Below are 14,839 nucleotides of genomic sequence, written 5' to 3' on the forward strand. Positions count from 1 at the left end.
CTTCTAGACCAAGGTTGCAATAATTCATGCCCAAAGCTTAAACAAGGGAATCTTCTAGATGTAAATTTCAGTACCAAGAGCTTTCATTTTCAAATCCTAGAAGAAGGAGGACTAGAGTATCTTTATCACCAATTAGGAGTGCAATAGTAACAAATACACCTGCAAGATCTATTTCTAGCCCTCCTACTATTAGATCTCGGCCTAGGTTGCCATAGCATATATCAATAGATCACTTGTGTATATGGCACAGCCCAGAGCTCATGCTTTTGCCACCTTTAATGGTGGTAGTCCTATTTTATTGGCCCAAGGACATGACATACCAATAGCTGCACTTAAAAGTATACCAGAGTTTACTGGTGAAACTTCTCTCTCCCTAAGAACACATTCAAGAGGTTGCAAATATTTGTAATATCCATGGTATTACTGAAGATGGTGTTGTAGTTAGGCTTCTAGCCTCATCTCAGAAAGGAAAAACACTACAGTGGTATAGAGGTTTGGCTCATGGTTCTATAACAGATTGGGATGGATTAGGAGTAGGACTATGTAAACACTTTGAGGACAAAAGTGACCATTTGTTACTTTTAGAGCAGTTCAATACTAGAAAAAGAGCCCCCCATGAACGTATGTCTGATTTCAACTATAGATTTCAAAAGACATGGGATAGAATATCTACTTCAGTAAAACCTACCTCTGGTAATGCCTTCTTGCATTACCTCAGAGCTTTCAATAGTGACATTGCCACTATGATCCAAACTATGGGAGGGGATACATTGCCTAATGCTTATGACATAGCAATAAAGTCAGAAAACATCCTAATACAAGGAGGTAAGCTAGCTCTAAGGCCTCCCATGCCTTTATTTCCTGATGTTCCAAATCACCAACCAGAAATGGTTCCTCTTCCCACAGCTTCCACCTCACAATCCCTTGCTCTAGTCCCTCAAGCTTCCACATCTTCAAATGGAATAGATGAGATTAACTAGATGATGCAATCTATGATGTTGAACATAGATAAGATATTGCAAGGCCAAGAAAAGAAATTGGAAGATTTTGTGATGTAGAAAATAAGCAACAAGGTGGTGACTTTAGAAAGACAACAACCTCAAGGTAGTAAAGCTCATCAATTGTAACACCAAAATATGAACAGTGGTAGGCCCCCAAATCAAAATTATGAGAACAATTCTTTTGATCAAAATAGATAGAGTAGTCATGCTTCAACCTCAAATGTGAACCAAAGTAGGGCCCTAGTCCCTCAAAACAACATGGCTCAAGATCAAGATTTTTGTCCCTCCTGTAACTACTCCTATGCTCGTTGCTTGTGTCAAAAGGCTAAATCTTATTTGGCTTTGACCATACAAGAGCCTATAGTAGGACAATCATATAAGGAGGACCAAGTTAAGGAGGCCTCATATATACAGGGAAATGGTGATTGCTCCTTTATGAATCATCATGTGGAGGAACATTGTAATGTAAACCAGAATTCCATTGCTCACAATACTAGGAGCAAAAGAAGAGCTATTGAAGATACTACCCTTCCTCCTAATCAAGCCTCAAATTCAAATGCAACACCTCATGAGCAATCAGCAGTAGATGATCAATCAAATGTTTTTCAACAACAAAGGCAAAGTAATGTCAGAAAGGATGTGAGTGATCCTCCAATTGTTCCATCTCAACCTCCTACAAGGACAACTCCCAAGGTTTCTACCAAAGTACCTACTACACCATTCAGTGTGGTAGAAAAAATGAAGAAGACAAATGTGAATATTTTCATATGGGATGTCATTGCTACTATATACATGCAAAAGAGGTTGTTGCAGCAAGAATTGGGAAGTATTGAATTAAAGGATCAGATGCCTAGTATGGAAAGTGCCACAAGCCTAATACAACCATCAAAGGAGATAGAAACAAGTAAAAAGGTTAGACCTCCTCCATTCTATGTTTCTTTAATTATAGGGGATAAACTAGTCCACAATTGCATGATTGATTCAGGGGCTAGTAGTTCAATGATGCCTAGGTGTGTTGCTGATGCTTTGGAGATGAAATATGAGCCCATTGTTAAGGATGTATTATAGTTAGATGGTAGTACTATCAAGAGTATTGAGATCCTTAGGAATGTAGAAATGGCCCTACATGCATGTCCTAGTTGTACTATAACTCAAGATATATCCATTGTTGAAGTCAAGCCACATTTTACCATCTGTCTATCAAGAGATTTCACTGCCCAAATAGGTGGTTACATATCTTTTGATTGGTCATATATGTTTTTTAGGACAAGATATGGGGCCAAAGCTTCGATTAGAGTAGAGCCTCTAGCTCTCCATCATACTGGACCCTACACCCCTAATCTCATCAACATGAATTGCACTATCCTAGAAGTGGATGAGAATTACATAGTGAATGAACCTACCACTTCCCTAGCATAGATACTTGATTTTCTCTTAGATGAATGTGTTGATGCATATCAGTTTGATCCTATGTCAGAAACCCTTAAAACAAGCCTCAGTACATATTGTATATTATAGAAAAATGCTCTAGTTCCCGATCTTGTGGGGACTAAAGAAGATATGAGTGGGATATGAGGTGTGTACTTTAATGGCTCAAGAAATAAGAATGGATCAGGGGCTGGCGTGATGTTGGTTTCTCCTGCACAAGTAAGGTACTACTTCTCTTTTTTACTTCAATTTAGTTGCACTAACAACATGGCCGATTATGAATCTTTGATTCAAGGTTTCCTACTTGCTCAAAGAAGAGGAATCCAAATCTTAAGTGTATATGGAGATAGTGAGTTGAAGGTTAATCAAGTGAGAAATCAGAATACCACCAAGAATGGCTTGCTCAAGTCTTATAACCATAGGGTATGGGATTTTCTTAAAGGTTTCAGTGCATTTAATATTCAAAGCATCCCTAGAAAAGAAAATAGATATGCTGATAGACTTGCAGCAATAGGTGCATCTTATGATGTGCCAGGGAATCTGGAGGAGAAGAAAGAGCAATGAATCAGAGTGGTAGTAATACCTGCCATCCCTGATAATAATATCCATTGGCAAGTGTTTGAATCTGATGAACAAATTGTAAGCTTCTTGCAGAATGAAGCAAAATTTTTCAAAGAGAAACTAGTCAAGATTATAGGATCAGTATGGGGACCAAATCATTAATCTCAGATCCAAAAAATTGCCTAAAGGTCTCATTACTTTAGAGAGCTTTTTTAACCCTGATGACCAAGAAAGAGGTAGAATCATGAACCTAGCTTCTGACAAAGATGACTAAACTGTAGTCATGATTGCTGATGGAAAATCCTTAAACATGGGGAAGGTATGTTCTAAGACTGAACATAACAATTTTATTCACCTATGTCAAGAATTTAATGATATATTTTCCTGGAGATATGATAATTTGAAGGGTTTTGACCCAAGGTTGTTTCAGCATACCATAGATTTAATTGATAATGTCAAACTAGTAAGACAAAAAAAAACACCAATGAATCCCAAGATTGAACCCTTAATGAGAAAGGAGCTATCCAAATTGATTGAGGCCAACATAATTTTCCCTATCAAGCACTCATCATGGGTAGCAAACCTTGTCCCCGTTAGAAAGAAGAATGGAGAAATTAGATTGTGTGTGGACTTTAGGGACCTTAACCAAGCTTCCCTTAGAGATCACCACGCTCTCCCTTCCATGGAGCTGATTTTGTCCAAGGTTAGCAATTCAAAGAGGTTCTCATTTCTTGATGGATTTTCTGGCTACAATCAAGTACTGGTTAAAGAGTCTGATAGGTACAAGACTGCATTTACCACCAAATGGGGTACCTATGCTTATTGTAAGATGCCATTTGGGCTAACTAATTTAGGTGCTACATTTTAGAAGGCAATGGAGATGGCCTTCAGAAAAATGATTGAAAAGTTTGTATTAGTTTACCTCTATGATATCATAGTGTATTCAAAGAATGTTGAAGATCATTTTGATCATCTAAGATAGGTATTCTTAAGGTGTAGAGAGTTTGGGGTATCCCTTAACCCAAGAAAGTGTTTCTTTGCCACCAATCAAGAAAAATTATTAGGACACATTGTATATGAGGATGGTTTAACCATTGATCCAGAAAGAACAAAAGCAATTCTTGCTCTTCCCCTTCCCAAACATAAGAAAGGGCTGCAAAGTTTCCTTGGTAGGATAAATTTTGTGAGAAGATTTACCCCTAATCTTGCTAGCATGGTGAAACCCCTTACAACTATTCTCAAGAAAAGTATGGTCTTTGCATGGACCAAGGAAGGGAGATAAAGTTTTGAAGAGATCAAGGCAGCCATAGCCTCAGCCCCTATTCTCATTAATCCAAACTTTGAGAAGGATTTCATTCTCTATACCCTAGGTGGTGAGTTAGGTATTTCCGATGTCTTGACTCAAACAAATGATAAAAATGAGGAGCAGCCCATAGCCTTCTTTAGTGAAGAGCTTAAAGAGTATGAAGACAAGTACAATTTTGTAGAGAAGCAAGCCCTTGCAGTCATCATAGATTTGAAGAAATTTAGACATCTCCTATCTCACAATAAGATTCATTTGTTAGTACCTCATGCCAGCGTGAAGGATTTCCTTTTGAGCAAAGATATTAGTGAGGAAAGAGCTAGTTGGATTACAAAAGTGATGGAATACGATGTTGACATCTAGATTACCAAGCTAGTAAGAGGGAAAGGATTGTATAAACAGATGTTATCATCTTAGAAATCAGATGAGGAAGTTGCTATGATACTAACAGAGTAGCAAGAGGCAACAAATGATGACCCAAGGAATTGGATGGATGATATGAAGAGTTTCTTATTAGCCAATGGATACCCTCAAGGATTAGATAGAGCTAAAAGGAGATACTACATGTTGCATTCAATTCCTTATGTCATAATTGATGGTGTCCTTTTTAGGAAAGATTTTAATGGAGCCCTATTGAGATGCATTAGAAAAGACCAAGCTGAAAGGATGATCAAAGAACTTCATGATGGTCCTGATGGTGGTCACTTCTCAGCCAGAAAAACTACAATGAAGATCATGAGAGTTGGTTATTATTGGCCATCCCTATTTCATGATTGTCATAAATATGTGAGCAAGTGTAAGAAATGTGCCTTCTTCTCTGGTAAACAAAATTTTGCAGCCCTTCCTCTTCATCCAATCCAGGTGGACTAGCCTTTTGCTCAGTGGGGATTGGATTTCATAGGCCCTATCAATCCTCCTTCTAGCTATGGTCACAAATGGATCTTAGCTGCTACAGATTAATTCACTAGATGGACAAAGGCAGTTGCATTGAAGGATGCCACATAATTTTTAGTTGTTGAGTTCCTTGATGGAATTCTGACTAGTTTTGGTGCTCCTTCAACCATTATTTTAGATAATGCAAAGTCTTTTGTAGGAGCTCAGATTTGTGCATGGGCAATTCACCATAATATCTATTTGAGCACGTCTTCAAACTACTAACCTCAGGGTAATGGCCTGGCTGAGTCATCCAATTAGAATTTAATTAGGATCATAAAGAGAACTATAGAGGATAACCAGAGGTTTTGGCATCAAAAGTTAAGGACTACACTGTGCGGCTGACAGAATAACACCTAAAAGGTCAATAGGGAATTCACCATTTATGTTGGTATATGGCAGACAAGTAAGGCTCCCAATTTCATTAGAATTCCTTGTTGCTTATTTTTGTGCCCCTGCCAAAATTTGAATTCAAATACAAACCCCACCCAACGTTCATTCCCCAGCTTAATATTATTTTAAACGTCCCAAGGGTATCAAAAAATTATTAAAAAATCAAACCTTATGATAAGTTTTTGTGGCCCACAAGTTCCTCATCGTTGGATCAATCTGAATCGACAGATGGCACTATGTCACCATTAAAAGTTGCATGTTGTTTTGCATTGGAAACATAGCACCCTTTTGCCATGTATCAAGTGGCTCCTCCTTTTCCTTGTTCTCCAACGTCAAGTTTCGCTAAGTCAACGGCGGGCGCTATGGTGCTATCAGAAAATCTCTGTTCCTCACCATCAGTGACAGTGCCCAGATGGAAGATAACATTATGGCAACATCAGAAAGCCGGAGGGTCCCAAGTATGCTCCTTTGGATATCAATGAGGATTTGTTAAACACGTTGATAGTTGATCAGTCTTTTCATTGGCTAAGGCATGACCGCGTGGCATGTGGGTCTGTTTCTGTCTTGTGGGCCATAGGATGAACAGGTGGCTTGTCTTTTGTGGCAGCTATCAGATAGGTCAGAGTACGAAGGAAGATCTCATTGGCCCATCCAATTGACTAGGTATGCAATCCTACAAAGAGTTTGAGAATCGTAGATATGAATTTGATCCACGGTTGTCGTTATGTCGCTACTGAAAGTTGCACAAAGGATACCCATAGTGACATAATGCCTTGGTGACACATTTCCTTATGGGGCCGAGCTAGTTCCATGGATTGTCAGGTGTTGACAGGTGTTGCCCAATGTGGTACAGATTGCTAAGGTGGTGCCAAATGTGATGGGCCCAAGGGCAAGAACAAGCAGAGGTCTTCCATGATCGTTGATCTCATGGAGATCAACGATGGGCATTATCTCGCTATGGAAAGCCACGATAATTTTATGCATAGCGACATAGTGTGCTTTCGCCATGTGGATCAGTGGGGCATTATGAACTGCAGGGATGGTACTAGTTTGGGTTGAGTCAGATGCCAGGTATGCTGAGGTGTTTCATGGGCCTAGAAGTTTAAAGGCAAGTACAGTAATATGATGAGTCTTCACGATCGTCAAATTAAGGAAGATCTACGACAGGCACTATCTCGCTATGAGAAAGTGCTCAGAAGATATCCATAGTGACATAGTGCCTAGAGGACATGTGTCCCAGTGGGTCTAGTGTGGGTAGTAACAGTTAGTGGCAGGCAATTAATGTGACCATCATGGTCAAGAGTTGCAAGGTGTTGTGGTTAGTAAAGAAAGGAGATGGTCAACTCAGGAAGATTTTGTAGGGTGACAGAAAGAAATAAGTTGGTTGGTCCATGTGGCTCGTCCTGGTGCCAAAGATAGGTCGACTAGGTTGACTTGCTGATTCATGAGACAAGAACTAGGGAAGTCAAGGGTTTCTTGGGTGATTTGATCTTCATGATCAATTCCAACCACCAAGAAATGAATGTGAGACAAGGAAGAACACTCCACCGCCCCCAGTTGATCCATCCACCTAATCGGAGCATAGTTATGGTGCCATTTCTATCTTCTCAAGGCATCATTTGACACAAAGGATCAAATTTTCTTCAAATCCCCATGATTTTCCTTGGTAGAGCCTTAATAGCAGGTGGTTACGGGATATTTTTGGAGGGAAAATCTCAGTTATGCTTGCACTATAAAGGCAAATTTTGTAGATTTTATTAAAGGTTGACCTTTCTCTATTTTTTCTGCTATTGCTCTACAATTCCAGTGTAAATTCCCCTATGCCTTTGAACTGTATGATTCTCTACTTTATCTCCTTTAGCCATTGGTATGAAAGTGCAAGAACTCTTTGCCTTCACCATTGTTTTGTGGAAGTCTGTAATCTACATGACTATATCTCTTCTGGCCTATGAATGATAATATAAGTGAATCTTCTCTTTCCTTGTGTCATTCATTCTGGTTTTTTGATCTGCATGTGGTTATTTGATTAAAGCAAGTTTGAATGTGTATATCCTTAGTTTCATTCTGGTTCAATAGTGCATATATTGGTAGAGATTGGTCTAAACACTCTATTTTGGTGCATCACCTCTTTAGATTAGGTTAGGTAGATTTTCTTTCATGCTCTCCTTCTCCCTTTTCCTCTCCAAGAGTAGTTAGGTGCATCCTAATAGTAAGAGGAAGCCGACCTTCTCTGGAGACTACACCTCATAGTTCAAGTCCCACAACTTGGAGGTTGTTTCCATGTTTCACTAGGTTGTCCTCACGCATAGGCTCTGGACAAGGGTGCAAACCTAAGTGACAACAGTTTTTGGCATGCACGGTGGGATAATTTTTTAGAAAATTCCAAACCTACTAGTGTCAAAAGAGAATATTTCAACACCAATACCAAGGAGATAGTACTGGATTTGATGTTTAAGCCTTCAAGAGGCTCATTCTTCAAGTACTTGGCAACTCTGAGCTTCAAATATATATCTGGTTCCAGACCTAAGTTGTAGTGATTCATGCCCAAAGTTAAAACAAGGGCATCTTCTAGAGGTAAGTTTCAGTATCAAGAGCTTTCATTTTCAAACCCTAGAACAAGGAAGACTAGAATATCTTTATCACCAGTTAGGAGTGCAATAGTAACAAATATAGCTACAAGATCTATCTCTACTCCTCCTGCTATTAGGTCTCAGCCTAGACTACCATCAATACATATCAATAGATCACTTGTCTATATGGCGTTACCTAGAGCTCATACTTTTGCTACCTTTAATGGTTGGAGCCCCCTCCTATTAGCCCAAAGACATGACATACCAGTAGCTACCCTCAAAATTCTACCAGAGTTTACTGGTGAAACTTCTATCTCTCCCTCAAAACATATCCAAGAAGTCACAAATGTCTGCAATGTCCATGGTATTGTAGAGGATGATGTTGCAGTTAGGCTCCTAGCCTCATCCTTGAAAGGAAAAGCACTACAATGTTACAAAGGTTTGGCTCATGGTTCTGTAACAGATTGGGATGGATTAGGAGCAATATTGTGCAAATATTTTGAGGATAAAAGTGACTATTTGTCACTTTTAGAGTAGTTGACTACTATAAAAAGAACCCCCCATGAATGTATGACTAATTTTAATTATAGATTTCAAAATACATGGGATAGAATACCTACTTCGGTGAAGCCTACCCCTGGTAATGCCTTCTTGCATTACCTTAGAGCTTTTAATAGTGATATTGCCACTACAATCCAAACTATGGGAGGAGATACTTTGCCTAATGCTTATGAAATAGCAATAAAATTAGAGAACATCCTAATACAAGGAGGTAAGTTTACTCCAAGGCCTCATATGCCTTTCTTCCCTGATGTTCCAAATCATCAACTAGCAATGGCTCCCCTTCCCACAACTTTTACATCTCAATCCCTTGTCTTAGTCTCTCAATCTTCCATGTCTTCAAATGGGATAGATGAAATCAAAGAGATGATGCAATCTCTAATGTAGAACATGGATAAAAGAGAGAAGAACCTCGATAAAAAATTGCAAGATCAAGGGAAGAAGTTAGAAGATCAAGGAAAGAGGCTGGAGGATAATTTTTCTATGATGCAAAAAGTAAGCAATAAGGTGGTGACTTTAGAAAGACAGCAAGCTCAAGGTAGAAAACCTTATCAATTGCAATATCATGCTCCCAATAGTGGTAGGCCTCCAAATCCTAATCATTGGAACAATTCTTTTGATTAGAATAGGCAAGGTGGTTATGCTTCAACCTCAAATGTAAATCAAAGTAGGGCTATAGTCCCTCAAAACAACATGGCCCAAGATCAGGATTTTGTCCATCCTGAAATTACTCCTATACCTATTGCATGTGTCAGAAGGCTGCATCTTTTATGGCCTTGATAGTCCAAGAACCTACAGAAAAATAATCATACAAAAAGGACCAATTTAAGGATGCCTCATATGTGCAAGTACAGGGTGATTGCTCTTTTATGAATCATCAGATGGAGGAGCATTGTAATGTAAACCAGGATTCCATTGCTCATAACACCAGGAGCAAGAGAAGATCTATGGAAGATGTTGTCCCTCCTCCTCCCAATCAGGCCTCAACTTTAAGTGCGGTATCTCATGAGCAAGCAACAAATAATCAATCAAGTACATTTTAGCAGCAAAGGCAAAACCATGGCAGAAAGGATGCAGGTGATCCTCAGGCTATTCCATCTCAACCTCATACAAATGCAGCTCCCAAAGTTTCTACCAAAACATCAGCTATGCCATTTAGCATGGTAGAAAAAATGAAGAAGACAAATGTGAATATCTCTATGTGGGATGCTATTGCTACTATACCCATGCAAAAGAGGTTGTTGCAGCAAGAATTGGAAAGAATTGAACCAAAAGATCAGACACTTAGCATGGAAAGTGCCACAAGCCTAGTACAACCATCAAGGGAGGTAGAAACAAGAAAAAATGCCAGACCTCCTCCATTCTATGTTTCTCTAATTATAGGGGGCAAACTAGTCCACAATTGCATGATTGATTTAGGGGCTAATAGTTCAGTGATGCCTAGGTGTGTTGCTAATGCTTTGGAGATGAAATATGAGCCCACTATTAACGATGTGTTATAGTTGGATGGTAGTACTGTCAAGACTATAGGAATCCTTATGAATGTGGAGATGGCCTTGCATGCATGCCCTAGTTGTACTGTAACCCAAGATATCTCTATTGCTGAGGTCAAGCCATATTTTGCCATCTATCTGTCAAGAGACTTCACTGCCCAAATTGGTGATTTTATATCTTCTGATTGGTCATATATGTCATTCAAGACAAGATATGGAGCCAATGCTTCAATTAGAGTAGAGCCTCAAGCCCTCCATCATACTAAATCTTACACCCCCAACCCCATCAACATGAATTGCCCTATCCTAGAGGTGGATGAGAATGACATAGTGAAGGAGCCCACCACTCCCCTAGTAGAGATACCTGATTTCTTCTTGGATGAGTGAGTTGATGTATATTAATTTGACCCTATGTCGGAAATCCTTGAGACATATTGTATATTGGAATAGGATGCTCTAGTCCCCAATCTTATGGGTGCTAAAGAAGATGTAAGTGGGATATGGAGTATGTACTTTGATGGATCAAGGAATAAAAATAGATCAGGAGCTGGTCCGATGTTAGTTTCTCCTACACAAGTAAGGTACTACTTCTCCTTAAGGCTCCAATTCAGTTGCACCAATAATGTAGCCGAGTATGAATCCTTGATCCAAGGTCTCCTACTTGCTCAAAAAAGATGAATTCAAGCCTTAAGTGTGTATGGAGATAGTGAGTTGGTGGTTAATCAAGTAAGAAATTAGAATACCACCAAGAATGGTTTGCTCAAGTCTTATAAACATAGACTATGGGATTTTCTTGAAGGTTTTAATGCATTTATTATTCAAAGCATCCCTAGAAAAGAAAATAGGCATGCTAATAGACTTGTAGCAATAGGTGCATCTTATGATGTGCTAGGGAATCTTGAGGAGGAGAAGAAGCAACAAATTAGAGTGGTAGTAAGGCATGCCATCCCTGATAACAAAATCCATTACTAGGTGTTTGAGTCTGATGAGAAAATTGTCAGCTTCTTGCAAAATGAGGCAGAATTTTTAGAAAGAAATCAGTTGAGGTTGTAGGATCAGTATGGTGATCAGATCATTAATCTCAGCTCCAAGAAGCTGCCTAAAGGTCTCATTACCTTAGAGAGTGTTTTTAATCCTGATGACCAAGCAAGAGGTAGAGGCATGAACCTAGCTGTTGATGAAGATGACAACACTCCAGTCATGGTTGCTGATGGAAAATCCTTGAACGTGGGGAAGGTATGTTCTGAAATTGAACAAGAAAATTTTATTCATCTATGTCAAGAATTTAATGTGTATGTTCTTGGACATATGATTATTTAAAAGGTTTTGACCCAAGGTTATTTCAGCATACCATATATCTACTTGATGATGTAAAACTAGTAAGACAAAAACAGAGACCAATGAATCCTAAAATTGAATCCTTAATGAGGAAGGAGTTATCCAAATTGATCGAGGCCAACATAATTTTTCCCATCAAACACTCATCATGGGTAGCAAACCTTGTCCTTGTTAGGAAGAAGAATGGAGAAATTAAATTTTATGTGGACTTTAGGGACCTTAACCAAGCTTCCCTTAAAGATCACCATCCCCTCCCTTCTATGGAGCAGATTCTGTCCAAGGTCAATGGTTCAAAGAGGTTTTCATTTCTTGATGAATTCTCTGGTTACAATGAAGTACTAGTTAAAGAGTCTGATAGGTACAACACTGCATTTACCACTAAATGGGGTACCTATGCTTATTGTAAGATGTCATTTGGGCTAACCAATGTAGGTGCTACATTTCAAAAGGCAATGGACATGGCCTTCAAAAGATTGATTGACAAGTTTGTCTTAGTTTACCTTGATGATATCACTATGTATTCAAAGGATGTAGAGGATCATTTTGATCATCCAAGACAAGTATTCTTAAGATGTAGAGAGTTTGGGGTTTCTCTTAACCCAAGCAAGTGTATCTTTGCTACTAACCAAGGAAAGTTATTAGGACACATTGTATCTAAAGATGGATTAACCGTTGATCTAGAGAGAACAAAAGCAATACTTTCCCTCCCTCTTCCTAAACACAAAAAAGGGCTGCAAAGTTTCCTAGGTAGGATAAATTTTGTGAGAAGATTTATCCCAAATCTTGCTACTATGGTGAAACCACTTACAGTTATTCTTAAGAAAGGTATGGTCTTTGCATGGACCAAGGAAGGGAAGGAAAGTTTTGAAGAGAGAAAGACAACCATAGCCTCAGCCCCTACTCTCATGAATCCAAATTTTGAGAAGGATTTCATTCTTTATACCTTAGGTGGTGAGTCCAGTATCTCTGCTGTCTTGACTCAAACAAATGACAAGAATGAAGAGTAGCCCATAGCCTTCTTTAGTGAAGGGATCAAGGAGTATGAAGATAGGTATAGTTATGTAGAGATGAAAGCCCTTGCAGTCATCAGAGCTTTAAAGAAATTCAGACACCTCCTATCCCATAATAGGATTCATTTGTTAGTACCCCATGCCAGTGTGAAGGAGTTCCTTTTAAGCAAGGATATTAGTGAGAAAAGAGCTGGTTGGATTACAAGAGTGATGGAATATGATGTTGACATTTAGATTACCAAGCTAGTAAGAAGGAAAGGATTGTGTAAACAGATGTTATCATCTCAAGAACCTGATGAGGAAGCTACTATGATACTGATAGAGCAACAAGAGGTGAGAAATGATGACCCAAGGAGTTGGATGGATGACATGAAGAGTTTCTTATTAGGGAATGGATACCCTCAAGGATTAGATAAAGCTAAGAGGAGACAGTATAGATTACAGTCAATTCCTCATGTCATAGTTGATGGTGTCCTTTTCAGAAAAGATTTTAATGGAGCCCTATTAAGGTGCCTTGATATAGACCAGGCTAAAAGAATGATCAAATAGCTTCATGATGGTTCTGATGGTGGCCACTTCTTAGCTAGAAAAACTACAATGAAGATCATGAGGGTAGGTTATTACTGGCCATCTCTGTTTCATGATTGTCATAAGTATGTGAGGAAGTGTGAAAGATGTGCCTTCTTCTCTGGCAAACAAAAACTTGTAGCTCTTCCTCTTCATCCTATCTAGGTGGATCAACCTTTTTCTTAGTGGGGATTGGATTTCATAGACCCTATCAATCCTTCTTCCAGTTTTGGTCATAAATGGATTTTAGCTGCCACAAATTACTTCACCAGATGGACAGAGGCAGTTGCATTGAAGGATGCCACTGAATCTTCAGTTGTTGATTTCTTTGATGGAATTGTGACCAAGTTTGGTGCCCCTTCAACCATTATTTTAGATAATGCAAATTCTTTTGTTGGAGCTCATATTTGTGCATGGGCAGTGGATCATAATATCTATTTGAGCACATCCTCAAATTACTATCCTCAGGGTAATGGTTTGGCTGAGTCCCCCAAAAAGAACCTAATCAAGATCATGAAAAGGAAAATAGAAGATAACCAGAGTTGATGGCATAAAAAATTGAAGATTTCACTATGGGTTGATAGAATAATGCCTAAAAGGTCAATAGGGAATTCACCATTTGTGTTAGTTTATACCAGAGAAGCAAGGCTTCCAATTTCATTGGAGTTCCCAGCCCTGGAGTTAGCTCATCAGTTGGAACTAATTGAAGATGATGCCATGACAGTGAGGGTGGCAGAACTGATGGAGCTAGAAGAGAAGAGGAATCAGGTCGTGCAGACCTTAGAGCCACACGAGTAGCAGGTCAAAAAGAGTTTTGACAAAAGGGCTAGGGTTAGGATCTTTAGGGAGGGAGATTAGGTTCTGAAATGGGACATAGATAGGAAAAAACTAGGAAGACACTTGAAATTTGACACACTATGGAGTGGTCCCTACCTGATTGAAAGTTGTAAACATGCCAATGCTTTCCAGTTAAGCAGGCCTGGTGGTGAAATTTTGCCCATCCCAGTCAATGGGATTTATCTTAAGCCATGTTTTCGATAGGGTCTAAGGTTCCATGTACATATTAGAGTAGTTTTCTTTCTGTTGGCTTCTTGCTTTCCAAGAAGTGCATGAGCACAGGCTATCTCTCTGTTAGATAGCCATTTTTTGAAGTTTTGAAGGTTGCAGAAGGAGTTTTGGTCTCTAGTTCCAGTTGCAAAGATAGGAGTTTCAGGGTTTCCCTCTCATAGGTAGGGTTAGGGTTTCATAGTGCTCAAGATCCACATCTTTTTTACTCTGTAACCCAATGGATGCTTTAGACCACTGGTCATATGCATAGCAGGCTCGCATCCCCTGTGAGTCGCCAAAAATGTTGCTTATTTTTGTGCCCCCACCAAAATTTAAATTCAAATACAAACCTCGCCCAACGGTCATTCCCCAACTTAATATTATTTTAAACGTCCTAGGGGTATCAAAACATTATTAAAAAATCAAACCTTATGATATGTTTCTGTGGCCCGCAAGTTCCTCATCCTTGGATCAATCTAAATCGACGGATGGCACTATGTCGCCATTCAAAGTTGCATGTTGTTTTGCATTGGCGACATAACACCCTTTTGCCACATATCAGGTGGGTCCTCCTTTTCCTTGTTCTTCAACACTAGGTTTTGCTAAGTCAATGGCGGGTGCTATAGCACTATCA

Source organism: Cupressus sempervirens, chromosome 8 (assembly GCF_028749045.1).
Source record: "Cupressus sempervirens isolate cs-2001-9-10 chromosome 8, ASM2874904v1, whole genome shotgun sequence".
Classification (NCBI taxonomy): domain Eukaryota; kingdom Viridiplantae; phylum Streptophyta; class Pinopsida; order Cupressales; family Cupressaceae; genus Cupressus; species Cupressus sempervirens.